Source organism: Dipodomys ordii, unplaced genomic scaffold (assembly GCF_000151885.1).
Source record: "Dipodomys ordii isolate 6190 unplaced genomic scaffold, Dord_2.0 Scaffold34, whole genome shotgun sequence".
Classification (NCBI taxonomy): domain Eukaryota; kingdom Metazoa; phylum Chordata; class Mammalia; order Rodentia; family Heteromyidae; genus Dipodomys; species Dipodomys ordii.
In genome coordinates, this window is record NW_012267250.1 from 364513 (window position 1) to 385581 (window position 21069).

A 21069-nucleotide genomic window follows, 5' to 3' on the forward strand; every position below is an offset into this window, starting at 1 on the left:
GCCCGTCTCTCTTATTACAAAGAAACACCAAAGCAGAAAAGAGACCTAAAGCTTCAGTGTAGTTTCCAAAAGGGAGAGGGCATTGAAAAGGGCTCTATGATGTCTTCATAGGCCAAGACCCTAGCAACCTGGAAAACCAGAAACTGAAGTGACTTAGTACTCTGGGGAAAACTGTCAGCTTAAAGAAAACCCAAGATTTCCATATTTTCTCTTCAACTTGACTCTTTTTGTAATACCCACAGGAGAAAGAGGCAATAGGCTAAGATTCATATCACCACAATTTTTGTTTGATTGTGAAAGGAGAAATTGTACTCAGATGTCCAAGATGTATCTGTGACATCTATGACCCATCAATGACAAGAGAGACCAGAGCCAACTTCGGTTTTTTTTTCCTTTCTCATGCTTCCCACTGAAGCTCAGTTCTAAGTCGGAGGTGATAATATCCTCAATATAAATACTTCTTATCAAGGCTTTATGATATCCACCTATCAGTAATTGAAATGATGCCATTTGATTCATTATAGTTTGCTAAGCCAACCTCTGACTGATAGGAATGGCTTTATGAGAGTTATACAGAAAATTTATTTCCCTCAGATTCTGGTCGAATTCAGTGAATCAAGTCAAGTTGTGGTCTTCTGAAGTGGAAATGCGCATCCCATAGCATGAATAACTGTTGCAAAAGACCTCAGGATACAAAAAGTAGTAAGTAAATAACTATCCTGAAAGAATGGAAGAAGTAAGGTAGAAGTAGAGATGTATGTGAGAAATATGAACTGCAAAACGAAGCAACAGAACTGGCTTCTTTGCTTTTCTACCAGTTACATAAGCCTTAAGAAGGAAGGAGAAATTAAGGGACATTCAGACAGAGAAAGGTAGATGAAGGGCATCATCATGTAAAGATTGGCCATGATGATCTAAACAAAATGGATGTAAAATACTTTCTGGCAAGACAATATATGGTAGGAATGTTGATTATTGATTCCATTGGGAGGGATTCAAGAGACCTGGTACTGTAATTCAACCCCCTGGAAATATGTTATTCATTGTGAACCATAGAACATCAGGGAAAAAATGGATTTTAAAGAGAGAATCAAAAGAAAAAGAATGAACAAATAAGAGGCCATACTTTGAAAGCTGAGGTTCAAAACATTTTTCCCTCTAAAAGAAATAAACAATTGCTATAGGAGGTATTGTTTTTAAAGGCATTATAATAGACTGGAAGTCTTTGTTCAAAGGGTGACAGACTTGAAATCTGAACTTGGAAATGAAAAACTTAAAGAAAACAATGGGAAAGTCACCAGATCCTTTTGATTTAAGGATGAGAGATAATTTGAGATTAAAGAGAGAAACTATATGGTAGAGATGGGGTCTGAATACATTTGGCCAGTTTTATATGAACAAAAGAAGATACTTTTTTGTTGGTCATGGGGCTTGAACTCTAAGCCTGGATGCTGTCCCTCAGCTCTTCAGCTTAAAGCTAGTGTTCTACCACTTGAGCCACAATACTGCTTTGAGTTTTCTGGTGGTTTATTGGAGATAAGAGTCTCACAAACTTTCCTGCCTTGTCTGGCTTTGAACCGCCATCCTCATCTCAGCCTCCTGAGTAGCTCCGAGCAAGAAAACATTTCTGTGGTAAAATTTCATCAGGAAAATCCCAGTCCCAGTGATGAAAATCAGCCACCAAAGATAAAAGGTACGGAAAAGCTGAAGAAAGAAAGAGACAAATCCAGGAAATACATGCACAAAAAAAACTTAGATACTTACAGGAACATGTCTGTCTTGGGTGACTAACACTGGAAGATCTCCACACACCAAAGCAAGAGGAAGAAGTTTATGTGCTAAGCCAGACAAAGGTGGGCTGTAGCCAGTAAGTACCTGAGCTTTTTTGTTGCAACAGGATCTCACTAGGAAATTCAGATTGTTCCCAAACTCACCATATAGCCTGTGCTGGCCTCTAATTCTTGATCTTCCTTCCTCTACTTCCTAAGTGCTGGAACTGCAGGTAGCTGCCATCACACCTGACTTTTCAAAAATGATTGTGTCAAACAGATTACACAACAACAGATAATTACATTAGATGATCAAAAATATTTTGATTGGACACCTACAAGAACATCTAAATTGGATACTAATTATCCTGCAAGACTTCTTAAGAATGAGTATGAGCTGACACCAGTGTCTCATGCCTGTAATCCTAGCTACTCAGGAGGCTGAGATCTGAGAATCACAGTTTGAAGTTAGCCACAGCAGAAAAGTCTCTGTGACACTCTTATCTGCAATTAACCATTCAAACACTGGAAGTGGCTCAAGGAGTAGAGCAATAACCTTGAGCACAAAGAGGCTCAGGGACAGCACCCAGGCCCTAACTTCAAGCTCCAAAACTGACAACCCCCCCAAAAAAAAGAATGAGTATGAGTTAGTCAGGCAAACATGGTCAAGACAGGAAATAAACAATAACAGAATTGGCAACTGACTATGATTTTTTTGTTGGCAAGAGGAGTAATAAGGATGTTGCCCAAGTTTAGGGCTGAATGTCTGCATGAGTGTTGGTGTTCTCTAGAGGGAAGGTTGGAGAAAAAGCAAGAGCCAGTGAGAAAGTAAAAGTTTAATTTTGGATATACTGAGTTCTTGCAGTGAAATCCCCATGGAGATATTGAATCTGCCCCAGGCTTGGGGAACCATAAGCACTTGGAAATGCTGTGTTACCTGCTTAAGACCTCTCGTGTCATAAGATTTGGTGTGAATGGCATCACTTCTATAATGCTCACTTTCTATTTGGTTAAATCCCAACCTTCTACCTTTGCTTCTATTTTATAATGTAGTGTTGGGTCCTCTTTACTTATCTGTCTATAAATGCCCTTTGAATGGGACACTAACTTTTTAAAACAATAATTCCAACATATGCATGACTGATTTAACATTCACTTTTAACTTACTTTCAGCTGTTACAATAGCTGAAAGTTTTAAAGCTGTAAAACCATGCATTTCTTATTCTAAATAATTACAAAGCAATAAATACTAAATTATAGGACAAGATCCCAGTGTTATCAATTAAAACACTGTTATGATGCATCTCTTGCCTTTTTTGCATCATCATATCTAATACATGTGAAGTCAACGCTCATTAAAGTTAAATAAGTGATTAGTTGCATGAGTAAGTAAAGTGAATGCATTATTATTTAATCTGCTTTACAGAGTGAATCATCTTTCGGTAGAGAAAAGTGAATATGTCAATTTTCAATTTAGAAGGCTACACTGCAAAAAAAAAAAGAATATATAGATTGGTTTGTGATGCCACATCCTGTAATCTCAATACTTTGGAACTGAAGCAAGATAGTTATGAGTTTGAGGCCAGAATGAGCTATCCAGGGAAACTCTGTTTCAAAGAAAATAAAGGAAAAGCAAGAATTAGCTAGATTATCATTCATATGACCGACAGAAAGGTGGTAGAGTTAGGAAAGGATACAAGATACGGAGCTGAGCCATTTGGTGGGAGAAAGATAGCCATGATAACATCCTGCAAGTGGGTAACTGGATGTACTCTTTAAAGAATAGAGCTATGCATGGTGTGATTTTTCTTTCTTTCTTTCTTTTTTTTGAAGGAGTGATAGCTTTATTTTCCAAATGCTACCTGAGGGATGTCTCCTCTACAATGTTTCAACCCAACCCTTCACCTGGCTCTTAAAGAGAAGCAGGGTTGACTCAAATAGGTAAGGTGCCAGAGATGATATTGACACAGGAGCACATGAGAAGATACATGATAGGGTGTACCTGGGGAATTCTTTGGTAGATCCTGCTAGACATGGCTAGGGAGGAATTGCTCTCTTTTTACAATGAGGTAGATGAAACATCAAAAGAAATTGCTTTGGCATGGAGGTAGGGTGCTGTCATCTCCCAGGACTGAGTTCCAGAGTAGGCATCCTGAAAGAACCAAGGTGGAAGGGTTCCTCCTCACCCTCAGAAATGGAGCTGGGATTCTTAGTTCTAAGTAGGAATTCTTAGGACAAGGTGCTAGAAGGAGGTCCTGCAGAGGGTGGGGGTACAGAGCTGGTTGGGCCCTGGGAAGCTGGCACAGGCTGACGGCGGGCCAAGAGGACACCAGTGTAGACCACCCCATTGATCTCTAGTGCCATGTTGATACTGCTGATGCCACTGCCTGCCAGATTGAGGGGTCTATCCAGGCGCTCTTCCCTCAGAGGAATTTTGCCACGGGGCAGGAAACTGGGGGTGCACCAAGTCGAGATGGGTCAGTGGGGCCCATCAGCACAGCCCTCTTCTCTGGAGGCTCCTCTGGTGCCAATTTCTCTCGTGCAGGCCCCAAAACCAGACCCACAGGTAATGTCAGACCAGGGGTTGGAATTCCACTTTCCTCTTTCTTAATGGGGCTTAGCTGGGCGCAAGTGTGCACTGGCAGGCCAGAGGCGGAACTCTGGGCAGGGCCGGGAGCGAGCTGGGGAGGAGCTGGGGGAGGGGGGCAGGACCTGGGGCTGGACCTAGGGCGGGACCCTGAGCTCCACGAGGGACTGGTCCTGGCCCTGGCCCCCGTTACACTGAAGAGCTGGACCACAGTGTAAGCCTGGCGGCGAAGTCCTTCTCGCCCATTGCTGTCTATGGCGGCTTAGAGCTCGCCCGGGGAGCTGAGAGCCGTGTCTCGCACTCGTATGGGTACAGGTACTTCATGTACCTGCTTTGCCATGATGGGTACGCAGTTTACTGGCATCCCTGATGTGGAATAGGTAAAGTGTCAGGTGACTAAGACAAAGTCCTATCTGTGGTCTTCCCTGGGGGCCTGAAGGAGTTGGATATCTGCAAGGCGTAGCCTGGGATTTGGGGACGGTTCCTGAGAAGGAAAGGAAGGATGGAAGGATGACAGAGCCCTGATGCCTTTCTTGTTACATGAACAGGGGGCTAAGAACAGGGGTCAGCAAACTTGTCCTCTCTTCTGCATGAAAGTAAACAGATCATCCAGAAATTCCTTCTTCTTGGGATCTGCATCAAGCTCATACAGCTGCTTAAATTGTTCCTCGTAGGTCCACTCATGGGGATGGGGTCCAGAGGGCTGGCTGGAAGGTGAGCTGGGACCATGGACCCCTGGATGACTCTCCTCAGCTGCCTCCTCTTCTGCTCTGGCTTCCTCCCCTTCCTCATCCTCTTCAGCATCTGCATGGTGTGATTTCAATTGATGTTAATTGATGAAATGCACACCATGGTTTTTATCACTCTTCTTTCAGGGAAGTACCATATAAAGATGCATTATGTAAATTTATTCCTCTTCCGGAGCAAAGAGAGAAAAGAGAAACACATACATACACACAGTTGTGTGTACCTATAAAACTGAGGTTATATACAAACTAATATATAAAAATACACATAAATGTGTACATAGACATATACACATGGGCATTGCTTCTGCTGTTTCTGCTTCTCCAGAGAACCCCATACTCAAATGCTCTCTTCCTTTTCAGTTTCTGTACCTACAAAGGTCACACTCATACAAATTTCCCAAGGGCTGATGGGAGCACCTGAATGAGCTGAGATTCCAACTTCTCATCCCAAATGTATGTAGGATCGGTCCATGGTCCAATTAGAAGTTGGCAGAATAAGACTTCAGGAACAGTTAGAGGAACACAGAGGAGAAGCTTGACATTTGAAGAGGGCAATGGATTAAAAGGAAGACAAGAAATCTAGAGAGCATGAGTTACCATGAGAACATGCTAAGACAAAATACTTGTATCCTCAGGTATTGCTTTACCAAAACCTACAGAGGAAGACTAGAAGAATGGAGAAAAGATGCAGAGAGATTGTAGAGACAACAAAGCAAATGAGATCAATTGGCCTATTGTAGACCAAAAAAGTGTGAACTGTATGGATCTAAAGTAAGGGCTAAAGGCATTTCAAGAAACCAAAACAGAAGAGTGTTCAGAGGAATGCTTGTCAGAATATCATCACTGGAACCTGGGGCAAAACAAATTCAAAATAAGAAAATGCAGCCGGGGCCCGGTGGCTCAGGCCTGTAATCTTAGCTACTGAGGAGGCTGAGATCTGAGGATTGCAGTTCAAAGCCGGGGCAGGAAAGTCCGCGAGACTCTTTTTTTAAAAAATAAGTTTTTAAAAATACTGTACAGAGAGGTTACATTCACATGAGCAAGGTAATGAGTACATTTTTATCAAGCATTGTTGCCTCCTCCTTTGTTTTTCCCCTACCAACCCTTCCCTCCCATCCCCACAACTATATACCGCCCCCCTCCCCCCTCCGAATACCCCCACCCCGACTCCCGTCTAAATTGTAAAGTTTTTTTCGACATAGCGTCTTGTACATCTCATTGTTGCAATGGGGTCCACCTGTATCCCTATTTAAACAATTTGTTCCCTTCCACTCCCCAAATTATACCAACAGCAAATACAGTGAAAACAGGGGTTATACCACTGGGGAGGAACATACAAAGCAACAAAAAAATCACATGGTACCTTATAAATATGTTAAAAACAATAGCATGAAAGAAAAAACCACTTGTGTCCTTATCTTCGGGCTAATTTCGCTTAAGATCATCTTATCTGAGCTTTCTGCTTGTCTCAGTATACACTAGTTATTGCAAATAAGAGAAACCATGGGACCTATGTTTCTTTGGGCCTCGCTTGCTTCACTTAATATAATTTCTTCCAAGTCTTTCCATTTCTAACAAATGGAACAATGTCATTCTTTCTGATGGAGGCATAGAATTCCATTGTGTATATATACCACATTTTCTTGATCCATTCATCTACTGAGGGGCAACTGTGTTGTTTCCATATCTTAACTATGGTAAATAATACTTCAATAACCATAGTTGTGCTGGTAGCTTTAGTATGGTCTTGGTTGTGATAATTTGGGTAAATACCCAAAAGTGGGATTGCTGGGTAATAGGGGAGCTCTAGGTGGAGTATTAAATTCAATGCAATACCCATCAATATTCCAACCTCATTCTTCAAGGAAATAGAAAAGGCAATCCAAAAATTTATATGGAACAATAAAAGATCCTGAATAGCAAAAACGATCCTTAACAGAAAGAACAGTGCTGAAGGAATATCAATACCAAATTTCAAACTCTACTACAAAGCCATAATAATCAATACAGCTTGGTACTGGCACATAAACAGACCTCAGGACCAATGGAATAGAATTGAAAACCCATAAATGATCCTACAAACCTATAGCCATCTAATCTTTGATAAGGGAGCTAAAAAAATAGAATGGAATAAAAACAGCCTCCTCAGTAAGTGGCAAAACTGGTTAATCACTTGTAGAAAACTAAAATGAGACTCTTATCTCCAATAAACCACTAAAAAACCAGAAGTCGTTCTGTGGCTCAAGCGGTAGAGCACTTGCCTTGAGCTGAAGAGCTGAGGTACAGCACCCAGGCCCAGAGTTCAAGCCCCATGACAAAGAAACAAAGAAAGAAAAAAGAAAGAAAGAAAGAAAGAAAGAAAGAAAGAAAGAAAATAAAAGGAAAGGAAAATGCAACATAACTGGCCAACGATCTCAATGCACACAATCTATGGCCTATACAGCTCTAAAAGAAAAAAAAATATGAATATTATTTTTGTGGGAGAGACAAGGTAGAATCTGAAGAAGGGAAATTTATTGTTCCCAAAGGACTATGATGGAGGCTCTTCAATAGTTAATAACCCAGCTTAACCTCAGTTCTCTTAATGGTAATAGAAAGCAAGCAATTTGAGCTGGCTTTGGAAAGAGAGGAAAACCTATTAAGAGGATATTAAGTAACGCACTAAGCCCAAGGATAACTAGACTCCTGAGGCATTTGAAATAGGAAATAGTTACCAAGAAAACCAGCCATGCTTTCTCTCTATCCCCTGCTTCCCTTTCAACACTTGCTTTCTTTTCCCTGCACAAAATATAGATTGAAGATGGCTAATCTCAGGCTCAGCAGTGGACATCAGCTCTTTGCAGACTCCCAGATAGCCTGAATCTGGAAGGAAATATGAGCAGGTTTGTGGTCTAGCTCAGACACTTTGGCAAAGAGACGGAATCACATAATGTGAAAGATCTTTTTCTGCAGCTGATAATTATTCCTAGAGAAATTAAATTACCATGAGATAAGCATTTGCTCTAAAAGCCATTATTTCATTGGACAAATAAAAATAAACAAGAAAAATTTAAAATCTTAGGAAACATTTTAAATGATATGTAAATGATATAACAGAAGAAACACAGAAATAAATGCAAGCATATAAAAATGATGAAAAGAAAGTCTACCTACTAGTAAAGAGGCATGACTTTTCTGTTTCTGCTGCCAAGTTAACTGTGAACTTTCACCTGTAAATTGGTTCTACTTAGTGAAATTAAGGTTATAATTATTGAAAAAAGAGGAAGTACTTTCTAATGCTTACTTATTCTTATTGTGATCCTAACTAAAAAGACATGGGTAATGAAATCTACACTAATGCCAATACTATCCTTGATAGCACACAAGACAGAGCGTTCTACAGCAGTTTCTTCATGAAGCCCAATATATTATTGCATGTCCTCACTCCAAAGTTTCGCTCCTAATTAGGTCCAGTGTAAAATAATCCATTATTATGCCAGTCAGCTCCTGCAGAGGGATAAATATGACTATCTAGAGAAGTAAATGGACTATGAATTCTTCAGCCTATTCATCATATAAGCCAAGATCTTCATTGATGTCACAAAGCTTTAGGTAAAAATCCTCTGCAGGTTGGACAAATGGGATTGCATGAAATTGCAGAGCTTCTACATGGCAAAGGACATAGCTAGCAAGATCAATAGAAAGCCCAAAGATTGGGAGAAGATCTTCACTAGCCATACAACAGACAAGGGGCTCATATCTAAAATATATCTGGGGGGCTGGGAAGTTGGCTCAGTGGTAGAGTGCTTGCCTTGCATGCCTGAGGCCCTGGGTTTGATTCCTCAGCACCACATAAGCAAAAAGAAAAAAGCCGGAGGTGGTGCTGTGGCTCAAGTGGTAGAGCGCTAGCCTTGAGCTGAAGAGCTGAGGGACAGCACCCAGGCCCAGAGTTCAGGCCCCACGACCAGACCCCCCAAAAATAAAGAAATAAAGTAAAATATACCTGGAATGCAAAAAAATTAAATTCCCCAACAACCAATTCTCAAAGAAACAATTGTCCAATAAATAAGTGGGCTAAAGACTTAAACAGAGACTTCTCTGAAGAGGAAAGAAGGATGGCCAATAGACACTGCTCAACCTCCCTAGCCATAAAAGAAATGCAAATCAAAACAACATTGAGATACCACCTCACCCCAGTTAGAATGGCAAAAATCAAGAACGCTAATAACAACAGATGCTGGAGGGGATGTGGACAGAAGGGAACCTTACTGCATTGTTGGTGGGAGTGTAAACTTGTTCAACCACTTTGGAGGTTCCTCAAAAGACTCCACATAGAGCTCCCCTATAACCCAGCAATCCCACTTTTGGGCATTTACCCAAATTATCACAAACAAGACCATACTAAAGCTACCAGCACAACTATGGTTATTTCAACATTATTTACCATAGCTAAGATATGGAACCAACTCTGTTGCCCCTCAGTAGATGAATGGATCAAGGAAATGTGGTATATATACACAATGGAATTCTATGCCTCCATCAGAAAGAATGACATTGTTCCATTTGTTAGAAATGGAAAGACTTGGAAGAAATTATATTAAGTGAAGCAAGCGAGGCCCAAAGAAACATAGGTCCCATAGTTTCCCTTATTTGCAATTACTAGTATATGTCTCAGACAAGCAGAAACGGTCAGATAAGTCGATGTTAGGCAAAATGAACTCCAAGATAAAGACTCAAATGTTTTTTTCTTTCTTGTGATTGTTTCTAACATATTTATAAAATGATTTTTTTCTTGTTTTGTGTGTCCCTCCCCCACAGTATAACCCCTATCTTCACTGTATTTGATGTTGGTATAATTTGTGGAGGGGAAGGGAACAAACAAATTGTTTAAATAGAGATACAGGTGGACCCCATTGCAACAATGAGATGTATAAGACATTAGGTTGAAAAATGAACTTTACAACTTTGGTGAGGGGGGATGGGAAGGGATGGTAAGGGGAAATGAAGGAGGAGGCAACAATGCTTGATAAGAAATGTACTCATTACCTTGCCCATGTAATTGTAACCCCTCTGTATGGTATTTTCGCAATTAAAAAAAAAGATCCTCTGCCTCTCTATTTTTCCACATGCTTTTGTTTTCAAGGCATTGAAATACAACCTCCACAAACTTAAACTCAAAGGAACAATTTATATGTTGTCTACTGCAAGGGTGGATCTAAAGACAAATGGATTCCAAAGTTAGTATACCATCATGATCCCCTCTCCTGTCATCTTTGACTCTAAGTGCACTCCTTTACTACTTTTTTCAAGAGACTAAGATTCAAAGAGAGGAGTTTCTCCTGCCAGTCATAAGTATAACTATCTCAGGCAGGCTTTTGTTACCAACTTCAAACCAGTCCTTGAGCTGGGATAACTGGTGTATCATCTGTCTGACATTCATTGAACTGATCACCCTGTGGTCACTCATAATATTTTGAGCAAAATTAATTGGCATGCAGATTGCTCATGATAAGAGAAAGTATGACAATGCAAACTTCAAAAATGTTGCATGTTGAGGGATACTAATATGTGGTTGTTATTGAAGATTGTGTGTATGTTATAAATGATAAAACTACAGTATTGTCCAGCTTCTCTCTGACTAATGGTCAGTAGTTTCATGTTTATCAAGCTGAAGTTTTCTAAATTCTCTACAATAAATGAGTACTTCTGCTATAGTGATTTATATATAAATAAATACCATTGCTGCTAATTTTATGAAGTATTTTAAATGCACATGATTGCAATGACAAAAAATACTTTTGTCTCTAAATTGTACTCTACTAAAGACAAATTCAGAAAATTTACCATCAAGTTTAATCCAAGCTAATTCATAATATACCTACATATCCACAAGGGGCTTTGTTGAAGATGTATATACCATGTAACTAACTGAACAAGATAATCTACTAGGAAGATTATTATTTATTTATTCAACTTTAATTTGTCAAGCACTTGCTAGGTCAGATCCTAAACTGAGCTATCAAGATGCAAAAATGAATCATTCAAACATACACCCAGCTACACAACATTTATATTGTAGTGCAGCAAGAAGATTGAAAATTATATTGACAAATGGTAGTAAGTGCTTGGCAGGGGAATAGATATTTATCATGAAGTATAGCAGGGTTGTAATTACTTAAGGACTCTTTTCAGGAAGTCGTATTTAACCTAAAGGAGAGACTGAAGGAAGATAACAATGTGTGCAAAAGTTCAAAGGTAGCAAATTGTAGAATGTTTACAGAACTGAAGAAAATTTGTGCTGTGTGAGTTAAGTATGGAGGGAGGGATAAAATTGGAGAGAATATTTGTAACAACATAATATTTAGCATTGATACCAAAGTCCCAACTTTGCCTTTATGGTCCATTTCCAAAGTAGGCCCAACAACCTGGTGAGACCATTCATTACACTGATAGTGAACTGTCTTCTACAAACCAATAAGAACCTGGATTTTGGATTGTGAGGGAGAGTCCTCATAGCTTGATAGAATACAGAAGCCCAGATGCGGGTCAAAATTGCTTCTTTCTCGAAGCAACCAGAAAAGCATAAATTTTTTAAAGAATCAAAGGAACAAAGAAATAAGATAATGGAACTATTTTTAAATGATCGATAGATTTTCAAAGCAAAATAGTGTACAGAATTGTATAACCATAACTTTTGTCTATAAAGCTCTCTTCTATTTTAATGATCCTATTATATATTTATTATCATATAAGGAAAGCAGAATATTAACATTTTACATGTGACATATGTTTTTAGATATTTCACCATTTTGTGGTGCAAAACAAATTTAAAGTTATCCTTTGTAAGTGGTTTTTCTTTTTCTTTTCATCCAATAATCTACAAAAGCCAAATGGGAAAGGAAGACGGAAAAAAATTCCTCCACAACTCATCTCTATCAACCTCAAATTCCTCTCACAAGCCTGAAAGAAAACCACAGCTCATTCTCTCCAATAGATTTTGTGTGTGTGTGTGTGTGTGTGTGTGTGTGTAAAATTCTGAACTAAAAGCTCCCAAGCTTCTTGCATATTATATTAAAATATTCCTAAACTAGGCAAACTGTTTATCTATGTCTGGTATCATCTCTGTCTAATGTTTTTCCTTAGGGGGTAAAATGGAGAGGAGATGAAATAATCAAGTTAATAAATTATATAAAAGCAGCTCATCTAGTCATTGAGATCAAAAAGGCTAATTAAGTAAAAACAAATGAAGAAAGAAAGAAAAGAAAAACATTGGAAGACAATGATCATTTTCACTGCCAGAAAAAAAAATAATTAGCATAAGATCTTGAGTCCTGGGCTAAAGAGAATTCTGTATAAGTAGAAGAGGAAATGAGACACAGATCTAAGTCCTGTGCAGAACATTTTATTGCTCCTTTATGGAATATATAATACTCCTTTTGGAATGAAAGCTGCTTGCAAATACCTCCCAATGTAAACAGAGAAGGGAGCAGAGAAACTGACTGGTGACTATGCTGTCACTGCCACTAAACTCTTAAAAGGAATAAGGAATTATTATAAAGGAATAACATCTAACATTCTACAGAGGACTATTATTAATTACAAGGAAGCCAAATAGGTCACATAGCAGAATCCTTCTTCTCTTCCAAGGCTCCATAGACACTTATATGATGGCATTCCTATGACCCCAAAAAGTTACGTGAAAAACCCCCATATATGAACTTTTGGGGAAAAGCAATTGTGCTGATACATTGGACCTATGTGTGGTTTTGCAAATCTTAGCTAAACGTCAAGATATAATGAGATTTCTGAATAATAGAATCTGAACTCTTTTCCATTTTTATTATACGGATTGCTGTGGTGTATAAAGAGGCTGACTTGGTAAATGACTGCAGGGTAGGAGAGACCGTAACACTCTGGCCTGGAGATGGGCATAACTCAGTCCCCTCTGCAGAGAAGAAAATCAGGCCAATGAAGTCTTCTAAGAATTTTTCATTTCATTCACCACAGGACCCTAAATGGCCACAGATACTAAAACAGCAGGCTAGGGACTACTCTCTGCAAAACCAATATTTACCCTCCAGTTCCACTGAAGACTGCACAGGGAACAAAATAAATGCACATCCAAGTGAAATCTTTGAACAAACCTGGAAGGCAATTTGCAGAATCCAGACCAGGTAACTTTAGTTGCTTCAAATCAGTAATTGCTCCACCCCTCATTTTACAAAACAGACATACAAAATGGAATTACCATAGAGCTAAGCTTGAGACTGGGGATAAAGGTAACTTGAAGGAGAAGAGAAGCTGACAGGATACACATATCAAGATGTGACTTCAGCTCTCTAATCAGCTATGAACACTTACAACCTTAAATATCTTGTTGTAGGGTCTCAGGGGAGCATCATTTTATTAATGCTATAAATACTAAAATCTCACTCAGAAAATTGGTATATATAGTGTTGGCACCATTGAGATCCTAAAATAAAGTGATTCTACCATGCCTTATAAGTAAGATCCTATACTTTAATGACAGTTTGGAAAAGTGACCTATATAAAAAATAGATAACCACTGCCACAGTGATCATCCACCTTTAAGTATGTCATATGATCACAGACATCACAAATATATGGAAAGAATAAAACCATAGAAGATGATAGCAATAACAGTAATAACAATAGTAACAACAATTGTGAAGCTATTCAAGTTTGGGTAATTTTTGGAAGGTACTAATCATTGCACAGCACATCTTCTAAAGCTACACAGATCTACTCTGCATCATGTCTTTGAATGAGTATGTGAGGGTTTTTGTAGTTCTTCATTAGACACCAGAATAGAATACTCCTTAAGATGATTACATGAAGCCAAGAACTGGGACAGTGGGAAGTTCACTGTACTGAAGGCAAAGACCTTTCTCAGCAGAAAGGAAACACCCCCAAGAGTTGAAAGCTTAGCATATAGTAACATGTAATATAAGCATGACAATGTAGGTTCAGCCTGACCCTGGGAACAGCATATCACTACTCAAATTGTAATCACTTGTATTCTAGTTTTCTATATGTGAAAGTTGATTTGTGTGTGTGTGTGTGTGTGTGTGTGTGTGCGCGCGCGCGCGCGCACGCGCATGCTGGTCTTGGGACTTGAACTCAGGACCTGGACCTGCTTACTGTCTCTGAGAAATTTTTGCCCAAGGCTAGCACTATACCACTTGAGCTACAGCCATACTTCTGAATTTATTTTATTGGTAGTTAATTGAATATAGATGTCTTATGGCTTCAAATCATAATTCTTGGATCTTAGGCTCCTAAATAGTTGGGACTGTACTTGTGAGTCCCAGACCCCAGCACAACAGTTGAATTGTAAGGTCTATGACATGGCTGTGATGGATCTCTTTGAAAATACTTTTCTTCTGTCCTAGATTCATTTTCTTTTATCATGCTGTGGGTTCTTAGATTTGAACAAGAGGTTTGAAAGATAGTACCCAAAGCTCTGCAGGATTCTTCTTTCATTTGAGATCAGGTTAGATTATAAGGAACTTAAAGAGCTAACTGTTAAGACTAACTGTGCTTTTGCCAAATGCACACATTGAAACCTAGCCCCCAATATGATATTATTTGAAGACAGGAGGAGGTTGGCACCAGATACCAAATCTGCCAGCATCATGATCTCGGCCATCCCAACTACAAGAAACAAAATTCTCTTGCTCATCAATGATCTAAGCTCTGGCATTCTGTTGTTTTAGTAAATCAAACAGGCTAAAAAACAGGCTTAGCAGACTATCTATATCCCCAAATACTTTACTCTCCTCTCCTGATGAGCTCATACTTCATTTCTATGGTAAAACTAATTTGCAAAAGGTAGTAATAGTCACTCAGGTTTCTAGTGTGAAAACCAATAGAAAACAGGAAATGGAGAAATTCCTGAAATCTCCCATGATCTGTAAGGCATAGCATCAGAGAGTCTGAGCCATAAATGGTTTTTGTCATGCACTGCTTGTTTATAGCTTATAGCTACAGTGTCCTTTGAGATGTACCCTGCCAAATTATCAGGCAGAATTCAGCCTGATGTTTGTTAAATGTATTTTCTCTACTAGCTTGCAGCTAAATGTAAATAAATGTAATAGGATAGATTTGTTTGTGAAATGGCAAAATGCCAAAGAAACAAGTATCAAAATGACTTCCAGGGGATTTAGATTAATTTCCCTCTACCCATTTTGTGCTGCTACACATCTAAAGCTAAAGTTTCTAAAATATATGTTACAATATTTCATATAGTATACCTCTGGACCCTCATGAGATATTTTTTCACATTTTAACTACTATGGCTGAGGGACCAAATGATTCGTGGTTTCTTCTAATTATCTTATGTACTATGTTAAAATCTCATAACTGAGAACCATACTATTAGAATTTAACAACACATTCTCAAATTAAAAAGCACTACAGAAACAAATTATTCATGCTAGCTTCCCTTGCCAATGTAGAGATTGACATTAATATACCAACATTAAGTTAGTATTTAAATTAGTTTCTCTGCTCTTTTCTTAAGACAGTATCTTGCTTTCACCTCTGTTAGAAAGTGTCTTTTCTCCAGAGTACAGAGTTTAATTATGCATCAGCATTGTTGATGGAAAAGGCAAAGATAGCAAGTAAATTGCTTTATAATCATAGCCTACTAGCGCTTAAAATGGTAGTGGATAGAGGAAAATTAATAGGAATTTCACAAATGCAATGGAGTGTATAGAAAATACCCTGCTAATGCTCAAACAAAATGCTTTTCTAGACAATATCTAAGTAAAAGGGGGCCATACTCTCTCAGACTCCACTGAGTATATAAAAGTCTGGATCCAACTGAGAATATAATGAAAGTTCTAATGGAGAGTGGAATGAAGAGAAGAATCATATTTGAATATTCTATTCATTCGTTCATTCATTCTGGATATATTGCACTTAATTCCATCAGACTCTATTTCTTAAAAGTTTAAGCACCAACTTGAAGTAGAATCTAGAACCTAGAGTAGAATTTTTATTGTTGTGGTCAATTTTATCAGAGAAGGTTGGGCATAGTTTCAAAGTGTCACATAAATCTTGGAGGTGGATTCAATGTTAAAAATAACTTAGAGATTAATAGTATGGGCATAGAGTTAGACAATCTGGGTTTAATTTGTTCTCTATTACCTACTGAGAAATGTTGGATGATTTATAGAACCTTCTGAGTTTTAATTTTCTCATTTGGGGGATAAAAGTATCCAGTCTTTGAAGGTGTTTTCTCTTTGTCTTTTGTTGTTATTGTTGTAGGTTTTGGGGCTTGAACTCAGGGGTTGGGTACTGTCTCTGAGCTTCTTTTGCTTAAGGCTAGCACTCTACCATTTGAGCCACAGCACCACTTCCAGCTCTTTCTGAGTAGTCTGAGTAATAAGAGTCTCACGGACTTTCCTGCCCAGGTTGACTTCAAGCCACGATCCTCAGATCTCAGCCTCCTGAGTAGCTAGGATTACAGGCGTGATCCATTGGTGCCATGATCCATTGGAACCAGGGTTCCTCTTAAGATTCTCAAGCATTAAAATGGCAACATTCTAAGCTTTGTCAGCTCCTATTTCAGAATGCTTATTGGCATCCAACTGAGCCTCTGGAAGCTCCCTTATTTTCATGGTAGGGATGTGCATACAGATCATTTGCCTAGCCTCAGTAATGTCTGTCCTGTGCACTCTTTGGATTCTGACACTTCTAGCTGATTAGTGAACAAGGTGGAATTTAGCCTATTAGCCAGTAATCTTTATTTGAGTGGTTTGAACCAATAAGTATAGAAAATGATAAGGAGCACCATTCTATCAGTCCCTGATCAGTCTTTTGCAGAAATTCTTTCAGTTTTTAACTCCAACGCATTCTGATTTTAAAAGATGTTAAGAGAGCAAACACTATATGTACTGCAACAAAAACTGAAGCCCCATGAGTTCAGCTACATATATTTATGTACTTCTTCACAGAAGTTACCTTTCCTATTCTTTACAAAGCAGTTTCACACAAAAGTTAAAAATATTTCTGTAAATACTAAAGTAGTCTAGGTTATACCTAAAATATATTACAAATGGGTGAATTCAAGATCTGTCCATCTAATAATTTGGTTTTTCAACCATAGGAATGAAATACTGCTTTGTGAGGTTGAGCATGGTGGTTTTATTTATAGTCTCTTTCAAACTGATGTATTCAATGTTGCTTTCTTTGAATACAGATTATTGCTAAAAATCATAATCCAATGCATGACAGAAAATGTATGACAAATTCACAAAAGCCAAAATAATGGTGAAACTATTAGTAACCACTCTTCTTTGTATACAGACATCATTCAGAACTGACTATTCATAGTATAGCCATAAAGAGAAAGAACTTAGAAAACACACCTATCCAGAATCTTTTGTGATACATTGTTTGTTTCTTAAAACAGATTGCATGCATTCCCTAATGCAGAGATATTGGCATTTTGGAAATGTAATAATGTTGATCTAGAATTATTTCATATTTCATATGTTGTACAATTATATAAAGCTTGCCTTTTATTAACAATACTGTTAGTTTATTTGCGTGCACAAAAATTGACTGAGCTACACACAGACTATTTCTACCCACAAAGAATACATTTTGACAATTATATAGCCTACTTTATTCAACAAATTCTTAAATAATAAATTACTCTATTTATATTAAATGGTCAGAATGAACATAACACAGAAAACTATGCTTTTGTTCAAGGACCTTATAAGTCAAGTGGAAAGCTGGGGTATCTACATAATTATACATAGTGCTAGATATATGGTTAATGGTAACTGCTTAACACTAAGTAGATAAAAAGGCAAGTAAGGAAGAAAATTTTGTGGGGTTACTTATATACAGTAAGTTAAGATAAAATGGTAGCACTATTAAGCTTTGAAGTATGAACAGAGCTTGTCATGGTGCATCATTGCTTTCTAAACTGCACCCGTTAAAATAGGTTTACATTGATTACTTTTTAGGAACCACAAGCAAGACTGTGTGAGTCAACTCTTACATAAGTATCATCTGCTTTTTTTTTGGTCATGGGGCCTGAACTCTGGGACTCAGCTCTTCAGCTCAAGGCCAGTGCTCTACCACTTGAGTTACAGTGCTGCTTCCAGCTTTTTTTGCTTAGGTGGTGCTGAGGAATTGAAACCAGGGCCACATGTATGCAAGGCAAGCACTCTACCACTGAGCCACCTTCCCAGCCCCTATCATCTGCTTTAATATTCAACATAAGATCAGTGGCTCCTCCAAATATTTCTCTGACTTTCCCAATGTTCTTTACAATTGATTTTTTTCCACTTCATGGTCTATTTATTATTGTAACAATTCTCATGTACATTTTATCTCCTATCATTGCATGTCACATGCTCCTTAATATTAATAAGTTCTCTTACTCCTCTTTATCCAACTCTTGCCCCATTATTTCCAACAATTACTTTAGAGATTGAATGAAACCAGGAAAAATTATTCAAAGGTGGTGAATGTCTAGAAATGCTCCAAGCCTTCCACACTTTATGCTATGGTATATTTGTCTGTAGGAGAGTAGAAAATAGAATGGGAATCTTTTCTAAGATAAACTTACAATATAGATTTGTTTATCCTCAAGCTTTCTCTGAATTCAGTCAAAATTAGGTCAACTATTGAAGAGTTTAAACTAGATGGTTTTGACTCATCTTTTGGACTTGTGGCTCTTTTTATAAAATAGAGATAAAAATGAGCAAAGACTAAATAGGTTGAATAAATATCAAGAATCAATTTTTAACATTTTTTCTACTTCAGTGGCACATGATTTTTTTCTTCTAAACTGCTCAAATGAAAACATTTTCTAGGTAATTTTTCTCATGGATGTACAACATAAATATTATAGTGAAGTATGTGTTACATACACATATAACTCTTCAGGATTCCAAGATCCAAAACCACATTTCAGGAAGAAATGAAGTGATAACTATTAGTAACTAAAGGTAAGATCGATCTAAATTTCTTCCATGATATATTGGATGGTGGAAAGAACTGTAAGTTGAGCAATTAGGAGCTTGTTCTTACACAGTTCTGCTCCCAAATCTACAGGACCTAAATATTTGCTCACTCACTCTGCCCATTTATAAAACCCGCTTAATCTCCTTCCCTTTCAGTTATTGTACATTATGACTCTAATGGTTATGTCTATCCCTACATCTGTTGAAATTTAATCAACAACAACAAAACAAAAACTAGGCTTACAAAATTATGGACTGAGCCAGCAAAGTAAAATCTTCCCTCTCTCTCTCCTTTTTTAATGTCTCCCCTACAGAGCTTTATTTCATAAGTATGGCTACACTTCACCATCTAGCTTTTATATCTAGAGTCCAGTCTGCATTTTACATTCACTCTTTATGTGTACTTCTTCTAGAACTCAAGTGACTAAAACAGGAAATAGATAGCTCTGTGATGGACTTAGCAAAACTATTAAATAGGCCAAATTAGTTCACCCAGGTTTACCCTTTTCTGACAGCGCATTTTTCGCAGATTCAGCCCTCAAGATAGTATTTTTGCTTGGCTGCACTATTCTTCATGCAACCCCATTAGTAGACTAAAGGTCTTCATCTCAAATGTCAACCTAAGCTAGGAAAGTAATATAATTGAGCTGAGTATAATTTAAGAAAAGAGAGTGATAAGTAAAATGAGTAATATATATAATATCTAAAGACATAAACTGATTTTAAATTAAAAACTTTGTTTTAAAGCTAGATAATAATAAGGTATTTGTTAGTATCAATAAGGTAATTCTTCCTGTGCTATTTATTTAATTTGTAATCCCTGTTTAAAAATCCTTAAGGGGTCTGGAAAAGTGGCTCAGTGGTAGAGTGCTTGCCTTGCATGCATGAGGCCCTAAGTTCTATTCCTTAGCACCACATAAGCAGAAAAAACCACAAGTGGCACTGTGGCTCAAGTGGTAGAGTGCTAGCCTACCAGCTGAAGAGCTGAGGGACAGAGCCCAAGCCCAGAGTTCAGGCCTCAAGACCATCAAAAAACCAACCAACCAACAAACAAACAAAAACTGCTTAAAATTGAGGACTATCCAATTCAGCTTTTATTTTACTTTATTTTTTTATTGTGAAAATATCATACAGAGGGGTTACAATTACATGCACAAGGTAATGAGTACATTTCTTATCAAGCATTGTTGCCTCCTCCTTTGTTTCCCCTTCCCATCCCTTCCTATCTCCCCCCTCCCCCCGCCAAAGTTGTAAAGTTCGTTTTTCAACATAACGACTTGTACATCTCATTGTTGCAATGGGTCAACCTGTATCCCTATTTAAACGATTTGTTTTTCCCCTTCCCCTCCACAAATTATACCAATATCAAATACAATGAAAGCAGGGGTTATACTGTGGGGGAGGGACATACAAAGCAACAAAGAAATCATCTTATATATATGTTAGAAACAATCGCAAGAAAGAAAAAAAAAACATTTGAATCCTTATCTTGGGGTTCATTTCACCTAACATCAACTTAATTGACTTTTCTGTTTGCTTCAGACATATACTAGTTATTGCAAGTAAGGGAAACCATGGGACCTATGTTTCTTTTTTAAAGCCCAGCATCTTTTAAGAGCCTCATCGATGGTATGTATGTGCTCAGTATTTGTTGAATTAATGTCACAGGAACAGCCCCAGAAGTTTAGGTATGCTGACACCTGGTGGTGAGGACAGGAACTATTTATCTCTACAAGGTGCAAATTCCATCAAACGTTTAGTCTACCTTTCGCTGTAGGTATGGGTCCAGTGACAGAGTGCTTACCTAGAAATAGGGCCTTATCCAAAAGGGAACCCTACTGCATTGTTGGTGGAAGTGTAAACTTGTTCAACCACTTTGGAAAGCAGTATGGCGGTTCCTCAAAAGACTCCACATAGAACTCCCATATAACCCAGCAATCCCACTTTTGGGCATTTACCCAAAAGATCACAAACAA

At 38.1% G+C, this 21069-nt stretch overlaps 1 pseudogene; it reads right to left on the bottom strand.

The window, feature by feature from the left end:
- Nucleotides 1–3998: 3998 nt before the first annotated feature.
- Nucleotides 3999–21069, bottom strand: part of LOC105986221 — a 138085-nt pseudogene continuing 121014 nt past the window's right edge.